Raw genomic sequence first — 10,973 nt, 5'->3', positions numbered from 1 at the left:
GGGAAAGAGAAAATCACCATTGAGAACACCACAGTAATGTTTAATGTGGACATGACGCCCCTCAAATTCTCAAATGGGTGGGTGCAAGTTTAAGGAGAAACCCTGCAGGCAGCATGTTAAGCAAGTGGTCAAGGCTCCGTGCTCACAGGTTTTTTTTGTTTGTTTTTTTGTTTTTTTGTTTTTTTGTGGTACGCGGGCCTCTCACTGCTGTGGCCTCTCCCGTTGCGGAGCACAGGCTCCGGACGCGCAGGCTCAGTGGCCATGGCTCACGGGCCCAGCCGCTCCGCGGCACGTGGGATCTTCCCGGACCGGGGCACGAACCCGTGTGCCCTTCATCAGCAGGCGGACTCTCAACCACTGCGCCACCAGGGAAGCCCTGTGCTCACAGTTTTGAGGCAGGCTTTTCCCACCTTCCTTTGCATCATGCATACTGGGTTAAAGGTCACCTGCCCAGATCAAGCCACAGAGATAACTTCTCGCTCTATCCGGTTGACTCCGCTTGATAACCACTCATAGAATGACCCACTCATCGCCCATTTTATCTTTTTCATTGAATCCTTCGCAATACATCTAAGAAAACTGGTTTTACCAGCTCTACGGAGATAAAAACTAATCAACTCAGAGAAGCAGATTGTTTAAAAAAACTAAACTATGATTATTTTTACAAAGTTTGTAGGAAAGGCTTGCTTTGTAAAGGAAAACACAAAGGAAGTAAGTAGGAGATGAAATGTGCTCTCCCACCAGACCATAAAACAGGAATAGGTGTTCTTGTTAACAAATCCAAAGAATACCTGAGTAACTGACTTCAAAGCTGATCAGTCAGAGGAACTTGCATCTAAAACACACAACAAGAGCCCCAGTGTACAGACTAACTTGCCAAGAACATTTTCCATCCTTTTCACAACACTGCTTTGTCTAAGAAAATAGGAAATTGGGAGAACAGTCCTAGGAGATTAACAAGCAATATGGTTTCTACTATTTTCTACCTACTCTACCTGGCCTCCTTCCCCCCAAGATTACAAGGGGTCCTGTGCAAAGAAGGGCATTTTCACAATTAAAAAGTGAATCAAGTGATATTCCCAAAAAACTTCCAAAAGCATTGGACATGAATTTAAGATCATGTGTGTGAAATATGCATTGTAATAAATATACACAACTTTAAATAGAGTAATTGGTGTTTAACATCAGAATAAACCATCCCGACAGGCCAATTTTTTTAAATAGGAGCTAATCAACAATAGGGGGCTTTATGCCATTTGCAGCAACATGCATGGACCTAGATATTGTCATACTGAGTGACGTAAGTCAGACAGAGAAAAACAAATCTATGCAGATTCTAAACAACAAATGATAACAAATGAACTTATTTACAAAACAGAAACAGACTCACAGACTTACAGAATGGACTTATGGTTACCAGAGGGGAAGGGTGGGGGGCAGGGAGGGAGGGATAAACTGGGAGTTTGGGATTGACATGTACACACTGCTATATTTAAAATAGATAACCAACAAGGACCTACTGTATAGCACAGGGAACTCTGCTCAATATTATGTAACAGCCTAAATGGGAAAAGAATTTGAAAAAGAATAGATACATGTATATGTATAACTGAATCACTCTGCTGTACACCTGAAACTAACACAACATGGTTAATCAACTATACTCCAATATAAAATAAAAATTTAAAAAAAAAAACCCAATAGGGGGCTTTTGATCTTACCAGTAACGAAGATTTAAAAGTAGGGATTCATAAAAGTAGGGACTGCTCAGAGGCCCCATCACAGACTGGTGTTCTATTGGAGCCCCGGCACTCCAGACAGAGGGAAGGACACGTGAGAATGCTCAGAGTCTGGGGAACAGATGATCTTGCAAGGCAGCTTGTGTGGAAAGGGCGGGAGTGTGGCCAAAAGTCTGATTGGAGGAGGTCTCTGCACCAGGCCCAGTGTGAACAAGACCCTGCTGGCCATGGGAGGAGCACAGGTTTCCAAGCAGACCGATTTCAGGAAGGTAACTGACCAGCCCACAGAAGCAGGACTGGAGGAAGGAGAGCCTGAAAACAGGAGGCCATGGACAAGCCAGAGATATTAAAGGCAAGAAATGTGATGGCATTGACACTGACTGCAAGGAGAGGTCACATTCTAGAGTTGTTTGTGAACCACATTTGACAGATCTGGTGAGGCAGTGGATTTGGAGAGACGGTAGGGAACACAGATGGAGGATTTGAAAGAAAGATTTTGTTAGCTGGTTGGGAAGCTGAGTAGATGGAGAGATCAATCAAGTGGAGGAGGAAGCCATTGTGGGTGGGGAGGAGATACTGAGTTCAAATCCGAATCTTCTTAAGAGTGAATACAAAAGGGAATGAAGCAGTGATCCATGCTACAGCATGGATAATCCTTGAAAACCTGATGCTAATTCAAAGAAGCCAGATATAAAAGGACACATAATCATGTGATTCTGTTAACATGAAATGTCTAGAACAGGCAAATCTAAAGAGACAGAAAGATGATGAGGGGCTGGGGGAGAGGACTGGGAGAATTGGGGAGTGACTGCTAATGGGTACAGAGTTTCCTTTGGGAGTAACAAAAACGTTTTAAAATTGATTGTGGTCATACTTGTACAACTCTAGGAAGATACTAGAAAACTGTTAGATTATATACCTTAAAATAGGTGAATTGATAGTATGTGAACTATATCTCAACAAAGACTGTTATATATTTGAAAAGAGTGGGATCTCCCTGGCGGTCCAGTGGTTAAGACTCTGCTTCCACTGCAGGGGGCTCAGGTTCGATCCCTGGTCTGGGAACTAAGATCCCCGCATGTCACTTGGTACGGCCTATAAATAAATTAATTAATTAAATAAAAGAGTGATAATGGGGGCAGAGTTTCAGTTTGGGAAGATGAGAAAGTTCCAGAGATGGATGGAACAATGTTAATGTACACCACATTCACATTGTTCCATCTGAACTATGCACTTAAATATGGCTGCAATGTTAAATTTTATGTTTATCTTACCACAATAAAAAAAAGAGAGAGTTACTGCATTTGTGGGGCCTGGTGGGGATGGTTTTCCCTGTGTTTTGCCCCCTCCATTAACAGCCCCACATTACTTCCCAAACAGGACATCAGTATTGCAATAACTGCTACCCCATCACCCTCAGTGTCACCTCTTCAGGATTCAAGAGAAACCACAGCCAGTGACCTGAGCTGAGGGTGATGAGCCACGGCCACACCCCAGGTTGTGAACACAGCCAACTCAGATGGGTCCTCAAGCCCCAGACACCACAGGACTTAATTGAAAAGCCTCTGAACCAGGCGCCCAGTTACGGGTGTACCTCGTTTTATTGCACTTTGCTTTATTGCACTTCACACATACTGCATTTCTTACAAATTGAAGGTCTGTGGCAACCCTGCCTCGAGCAAGTCCATTTACCCCCTATTCCCAACAGCATTTGCTCACTTCATGTCTCTGTGTCATGTCTGTGTAATTCTCACAATATGTGAAACTTTTCCATTATTATTATATTTATTATGGTGATCTTTGATGTTACTAGGACTTGCTGGAGGCTGATGGTTAGCATTTTTTAGCAATAATACGATAGCACACTTAATAGACTACAGTATAGTGTAAATGTAAGTTTTATATGCACTAGGAAACCAAAAAATGTCTGTGACTCATTTGATTGAGATATTTGCCTTATTGCTGTGGTCTGGAACCCAACCAGCAATATCTCTGAGGTCTGCCTGTAATAAGGTAGCGTGAAACCCTTTTCTGGCACAACTTCTTGTTATATAGAGCCAGTCAAATCAAGTTCCTCTCCTCAAAAATAATTACAGGCCAGCCGGAGGCAAAAGTGGGAAGTAAATCAAGTTCATCTTTGTTTGGCTTTTTGTCTTTTTGTTTGCTTCTACTGTTTTCACTTTTTTATTCAAGTATAGTTGGTTTACAATGTTGGGTTACTTTCAGGTATACAGCAAAGTGATTCAGTTATATATATATATTTTTTCAGATTATTTTCCATTATAGATTATTACAAGGTACTGAATGTAGTTCTCTGTGCTATACAGTAGACCCTTGTCGTTTATCTATTTTATGTAGAGTAGTTTGTATCTGTTAACCCCATACTCCTAATTTATCCCTGCCCCCCTCCCCTTCCCTTTTGGTTACCATAAGTTTGTTTTCTATATCTTTGAGTCTGTTTCTGTAAGTGGTGTTGGGAAGGCTGGACAGCCTCATGTAAATCAATGATATTAGAACACTCCCTCACACCATATACAAAAATAAATTCAAAATGGTTTAAAAACCTAAATTTAAGACATGACACCATAAAACTCCCAGAAGAGAACATAGGCAAAACATTCTCCGATATAAATCGTAGCAATATTTTCTTAGATCAGTCTCCCAAGGCAAAAGAAATAAAAGCAAAAATAAACAAATGGGACCTAATCAAACTTAAAAGCTTTTGCACAGCAAAGGAAACCATCAAGAAAACAAAAAGCCAACCCATGGAACGGGTGAAAATATTTGCAAATGATGCAAATTTCCAAAATATACAAAGAGCTCACACAACTCAATATTGAAAAACACAACCCAATCAAAAAATGGGCAGAAGGGCTTCCCTGGTGGCGCAGTGGTTGAGAGTCCGCCTGCTGATGCAGGGGACATGGGTTCGTGCCCCGATTCGGGAAGATCCCACATGCCGCAGAGCGGCTATGCCCATGAGCCATGGCCGCTGAGCCTGCGCGTCCGGAGCCTGTGCTCTGCAACAGGAGAGGCCACAGCAGTGAGAGGCCCGCGTACCGCAAAAAAAAAAAAAAAAAAAAGTGGGCAGAAGACCTAAATAGACATTTCTCCAAAGAAGACATACAGATGGCACATGAAAAAAATAATCGCTAATTATTAGAGAAATGCAAATCAAAACCACAATGAGGTACCACCTCACATGGGTCAAATGGCCATCATCAAAAAGTCCACAAATAATACATGCTGGAGAGGGTGTGGAGGGACTGCACTGTTAGTTGGAATGTAAATTGGTGCAGCCACTATGGAGAACAGCATGGAGGTTCCTCAAAACACTAAAGATAGAGCTACTGTATGATTCAGCAATCCCACTCCTGGGCATATATCCGGAAAAGAAAACTGTAATTTGAAAAGACACATGCAGGACTTCCCTGGTGGCACAGTGGTTAAGAATCCGCCTGCCAATGCAGGGGACACGGGTTCGAGCCCTGATCCAGGAAGATCCCACACGCTGCAGAGCAACTAAAAACCCGTGCGCCACAACTACAGAGCCTGCGCTCTAGAGCCCACGAGCCACAACTACTGAGCCTGTGTGCCACAACCACTGAAGCCTTCACACTTTGAGCCCGTGCTCTGCAACAAGAGAAGCCCCTGCTTACTGCAGCAACGAAGACCCAACGCAGCCAAAATAAATAAATAAATAACTTTATATAAATATAAATAAATAAATAAATTGATTTAAAAAAAAAAGATACATGCACCCTAATGTTCATAGCAGCACTAGTTACAATAGCCAAGACATGGAAACAACCCAAGTGCCCATCAACAGACAACTGGTTTAAGAAGATGTGAAATACTACTCAGCCATAAAAAATGAAATAACGCCACTTGCAGCACAATATGAATGGACCTAGAAATTATCATACCAAGTGAAGTAAGTCAGACAAAGACAAATATTATATCACTTATATGTAGAATCTAAAAAAATAAGACAAATGAGTCTATGTACATGTTTGTTTGGCTTTGAGTCCCCTGTTGAAGTTTTTTTCTCTGGGCTACAGGGGTTCTTAAAGTGTGGTCCCCAGAGCAGCAGCTGCTACAGCAGCACGTGGGAACTTAGCAATGCACACTGTGGACCGCTCCCCAGGCCTTTTGAATCTGGAACTCTGTGGGGGCCCCAGTGATCCAAGTTTGAACCAGCCTCTAGGGAATTATGATCCAGCTCAAGTGTGAGAACCTCGCTGGACCTCAGCTCCCTGGAGCCCTGATGACCTGTGTGGTCATCTGACAAACTGGTTGATCCTTGAAAAGGGTCTCAAGGGAGCTACCAGCGACACACACCTCTGAGCTGGGAAAACGGATTTGGTGTTTATTATCATTACAAAAGTAATAACTGTTCATTATTTTTTTAAATTTTTAAAAATAAAACAAAGATGTAGTATAGAAGGTGAAAATCTTCCATAAGTTCACAATTATTGGTTATTACAGAGATAATTGATAATCACTATTAACTTCTGATGGAATATTCCTTCAGGCATTTTCTAAATGTGTAATGATACTAAGATATATGAAGATTTCCACACACTATAATTTTTTTTTTTTTAGTTTGTGACTCTCTTTGGTGCTCTAATGATAGAAAATGAGAACCTTGGGGAGGAAGGACTTTTGTCTTGGAGGATTCCCAAAACACCTTTTCCTTTTCTCATAAATTCGATTGTGAAATATTAAACCTGTCTGGAACAGAACTTTTTGAGAACATATTTCATAACCTTCTGGGAATAAATTAGAATTGCTGATAAAAATGCTTAAGGAATTCTCTGACGCTCTTTAATGAGGCAAAGCTCTTTTCGGGGAAACTAGCTACCTCCCCAGCCGCCCACTCTCTCAGTTGACCTCACATCTTAAGTGTAGTGATCTTTAGCCTGACATTCTTCTCCCCACTCACCCCTGCATGATCTAAGGACGATCATCGATCTAACCAGTTGCTTCCCAGAAAATGTCCTGAACAAAAGGGAATCTTTAAAGAGACATTGCCATGTGTTCGTAATTAAATTTTTGGAGAAGTTTTATATACGCCTCAGTCTTTCCTAACTGTAAACAACACCAGTAGCCTATCAAGTAGAGACCAGACCTTTTCTCAGCAGCCAAATAAAGGGGTAAAAAGGTTGAACCTTACACAAAAACACAGCGTGTTACCTATCTTTTGAAAATCTACCTTAAGATAATCACTACCGTTTTATGGAGAAGCAGGGAGCTCTGATACTCTTCTATCCTCGTCTACGTTCTCATGACAACAGTGTAAGATGTTACTATCCCCGTTTTACAAGTGAGGAGACTCGAGTTCAGAGAAGCTAAATGCCCCATGTCCCTCAGCAGGGAGGTCTGGCAAGGTAAAGACAGCTGTGTCTGATCCCATTAGAAACTACAGAGGTGTCTGAAGTTGAACAAAGCAATCCAATTTTTTTTCATGGTTTAAAATTCCTATTCAGTGGCCTTAATATAAAATGTAAATGGATCCTTAAGAGTGTTTTGCTTGGTATGAAATTTGTATATATATACAAAATGTTTATGACATAACACCAAGTGATAAAACACAGAATACATATCTTCACATACCCTATACTTAAAATTGCCTTTTAACTTAGAAAATACATTAAAAACTATGGCAGCAAATACTCCAAAAGGTTAAAAGGCCATCTTGGAATCACGTGGCTGTATTTGGTCATTTTTCCTTCTATTTTCTGAACCAGCAGAGGATGGGGGTGCAGCCACTGGCCTGGGAATGAACGATTCAGGCTTTACCCGGGACTAACTGGCTCACGGTCTTGGGAGCTTTCTGAACCTTTCTGTGCCTCAGGTTCCTCACCTGGAAAATCGATTGGCCTAAGGCTATAATGGACTAATGCTTGCAAAGTGCTTAGTTAGTGTCTGGCACTATTCCAGATTTTCTTTAATGAGCATCATTTTAGTAACAAAAAAGGTTGCTTTTAAAGGTTGTTATACTTTTACGATTTCATAGTTTTCTTTATTTGAATATCTTAGAATAAATAATGACTATAATTGAACAAATAAACATTCCAAAATTATTATTACAGGACCTTAAAGTGAGCATCTAATTTGACAATTTGTAGCAGTCTTAAGAAATACGCGCTTCTGGTTCATCCAAGCACACTGGCTACATGTGTCACCATCTTACCCTCTCAAATCCCAGGAAAATGATGATAAAGGAATAAAGAGGGACTCCACCCACAAGGACAAGGAGAACAGGAGAGGAAACAGCACAGGACTAGACATTTCAAGGCGCTGGTGGCATTCAAACAGCAGCCTGGGAGGGGTATCAGGCTTAGCAGGAAGCTGCCAAATAGAGGTCTTCAGCGGACCCCAGGAAGCGAGCACTTTGGATGAGCAGAATTCAGGCGAGAGTGTCGCCGTCTGCACACTGGGTTGCTGGACCCTCGGTCCTCTCCTGACCCTGCCCCGCCAGACAGTAACCCCAACAGGATCCAGTTCCTGGAACCCTAGTGACCAAGCCTGGCGCTCCTCCCTGCCACGGGTGGGGAAAGGGAGGCTCCTTCTCCGGAAAACCAAGGGGGCAGAGAGGAAAGATCCCCGGATGCAGACGTGCAAGAAAATGAAACCAAACACTAGTTCCCTGGAGGTTGTGGAAACCAGACACGTGGGCGGATGGGATTCACAGCGGCTTCCCGTTAAGCTTTTGAGAACACTTTGCCACTGTAAACTGGGGCGATTGGTGGGAGAATCTTCTCAGAGATTCTTGAGAATTGCCGCAGCATGCAATTCTGGAGCTTTGGGCCAAGGCGTTCAAGTGTCAGCTCTTCTGACCTTTTGGGCAGCAACTCTGACCTCTATCCTCACCACCCACTCCAGCTCTTCCAACCCCCAAGCAAGCCCCTGATTCTACATTTGACTTTTTATACCTGAAACATGCAGAGTGGCTTCTGTTCTCCTGACAGACCCAGACTGATACAGGCTGTGCAGGAGGCCTTCCTCTTCCATCCTTGGTCCTCCTCCAGCCCACTCTGGGCACTGGAAGTATGAATGGCTTTGTGTCAAGTTCATCCAGTGGACGGCACTGGCAGGGATGAACGGCAGAAGGAGAGAGAAGTCAGGGCATATAGTCCCTTCACGCCCTCCCTTCCGTGTCACCGACTGGCTGTGTTCTTGTGCTGAAGACCACAGCTCCTGACCCCTGCCCTCCCGCGTAGAGACCCTCAGGGAGTTCCAAACATGACTCCCTCCTTCTGCCCTTTGGGCCACAGCATACTGATCTAATCTTTGCTCTTCCCCCCTGAACCCTGCCCACATCTTCATAAATGATCCCTTATTAAACCTTTCTCCATGGCCCAGTTTAAGTGCAGCATCTGTTTCCTGCCAGGCCACAACTGACACACTGCTCCATCACCCCTCACCAGAGTCCCTGCCAGGCTCACAGGATGGCCAAAAGGCTTGTAGGTGTCTTGGTGTTCAATACCAACGGTCAAAGGTCACCAGACATTTGAGAAACATTTCCATGTGAAGGAAAGTGACAAATACATACCAAAAAAAGGAACTAAGGGAAAAAAACAAGTATACAGGGAACAAAAGAAGACTTCATCAAAAACCAAACACTAAAAGGTTGAAACAACCTAAGTGCCATCAACAGATGAATGGATAAAGAAGATGCAGTATGTGTGTGTGTATACACACACACACACACACACACACACAATGGAATACTATTCAGCCAGAATAAAGAATGAAATCTTGACATTTGTGACAATATGGATGAGACCTTGAGGGTATTATGCTAAGTGAAACAAGTCAGACAGAGAAAGACAAATACAGTATGATTTAACTGATATGTGGAATCTAAAAAAAGAAAAGAAAAACAAAATACATGAACTAAACCTAAACCAAAACAAACACTCAGATACAGAAAACAGAGTAGTGGTTACCAGAGTGGGAGAGGGGGAGGGTGAAACGGGTAAAGGGGGTCAACTGTATGGTGATCCATGGAGCACGTTGTAGGGTATACACGAGTCAAAATACAATGTTGTACACAGGAAACTTATACAATGTTATAAACTAATGTTACCTCAATTAAAATGTTTTTAATAAAATAAAATAAATACTATATAAGGAGGAAAAAAAAACAAACACTAAAAGATTCTCAAAATGTGAAGAGACGATATTGTATCCATGAAACAAGGACAGGACACAAATAAAAAATAGAAAGAGAGAGAGAGAAAGAAGGAGATAAAGAGAGAAAGGGAGGGGGGATGAGGGGGAAGAGGAGGCAAAGTTGTTGCAATCAAGAGGATGAGAAAGATCTTGGAATACAAAATATTATAGCCAAAATTTAAAAAGCTGAATAAAAGAGTTGTTATATAAAGTCAAGGAAATCTCCCAGGAGGTAAAATAAAAGACAGTGAAATAGAAAATAGAACAGAAGGGATAGGAAATATAGAGGATCATTCCAGAAGGTCAAATATCCAACTTATATGTAGTCCAGGAAACAAGTAAATAAATGGAAGGACTGAAATTATCAAATTAATAATACAAAAAAAAGTCCCTAAATTGAAGGCCAATTGTCTCCCCATGGAAGGGGCCCATCAGGTGTCCAAGACAATGAATAAAAAAAGATTCACACCAGGACATAGTCTCATGAAATTCAGAATACCAGTGATAAATCCTAAAATCTTCCGGAGAGAACAAGCAAGTTGCTTAACAAAGGGATTGGGGATCAGGATAGTATGAGACGTCTCAATCAGGTCTCTAGAAGTTGGGAGATAACAGAGCAATACCTTCCACATTCTGAGAGTTAATGACCCTCAACCTAGAATTCTACACTCAACCAAACCATCAATCAAATATGAAAGGGGAAGAATGACATTTCCAGACATGCGAGGACTCCAGATGCATGCCTCCCATGTACTCTTCCTTCAGAAACGTCAGAAGGATGTGCCCCAGCAGAGAAAGGAGTACACTAAGAATACGGAAGATACAAGACCCAGGAAACTAAGGGTGCCACCCAAGAGAGCAGTGACAGGACGATCCCTGGATGACGCTGTGTAGCAAGACCAGAGGGCAATCGGTTCAGCTGAAACAACATGGAGAAACCAAGGAGGGAGTTCTGATTTCATTGACTATGCGGAACATGTTATTCATAACCTTTGGCAGATCTGGTGGATGACGTGGTAGGGAGAATAATGCCCCCCCAGCCAAAGATGCCCA

This window comes from Lipotes vexillifer, unplaced genomic scaffold (assembly GCF_000442215.2).
Source record: "Lipotes vexillifer unplaced genomic scaffold, Lipotes_vexillifer_v1.1 scaffold1442, whole genome shotgun sequence".
NCBI lineage: Eukaryota > Metazoa > Chordata > Mammalia > Artiodactyla > Lipotidae > Lipotes > Lipotes vexillifer.
Note: the sequence above shows the minus strand (reverse complement) of the source record.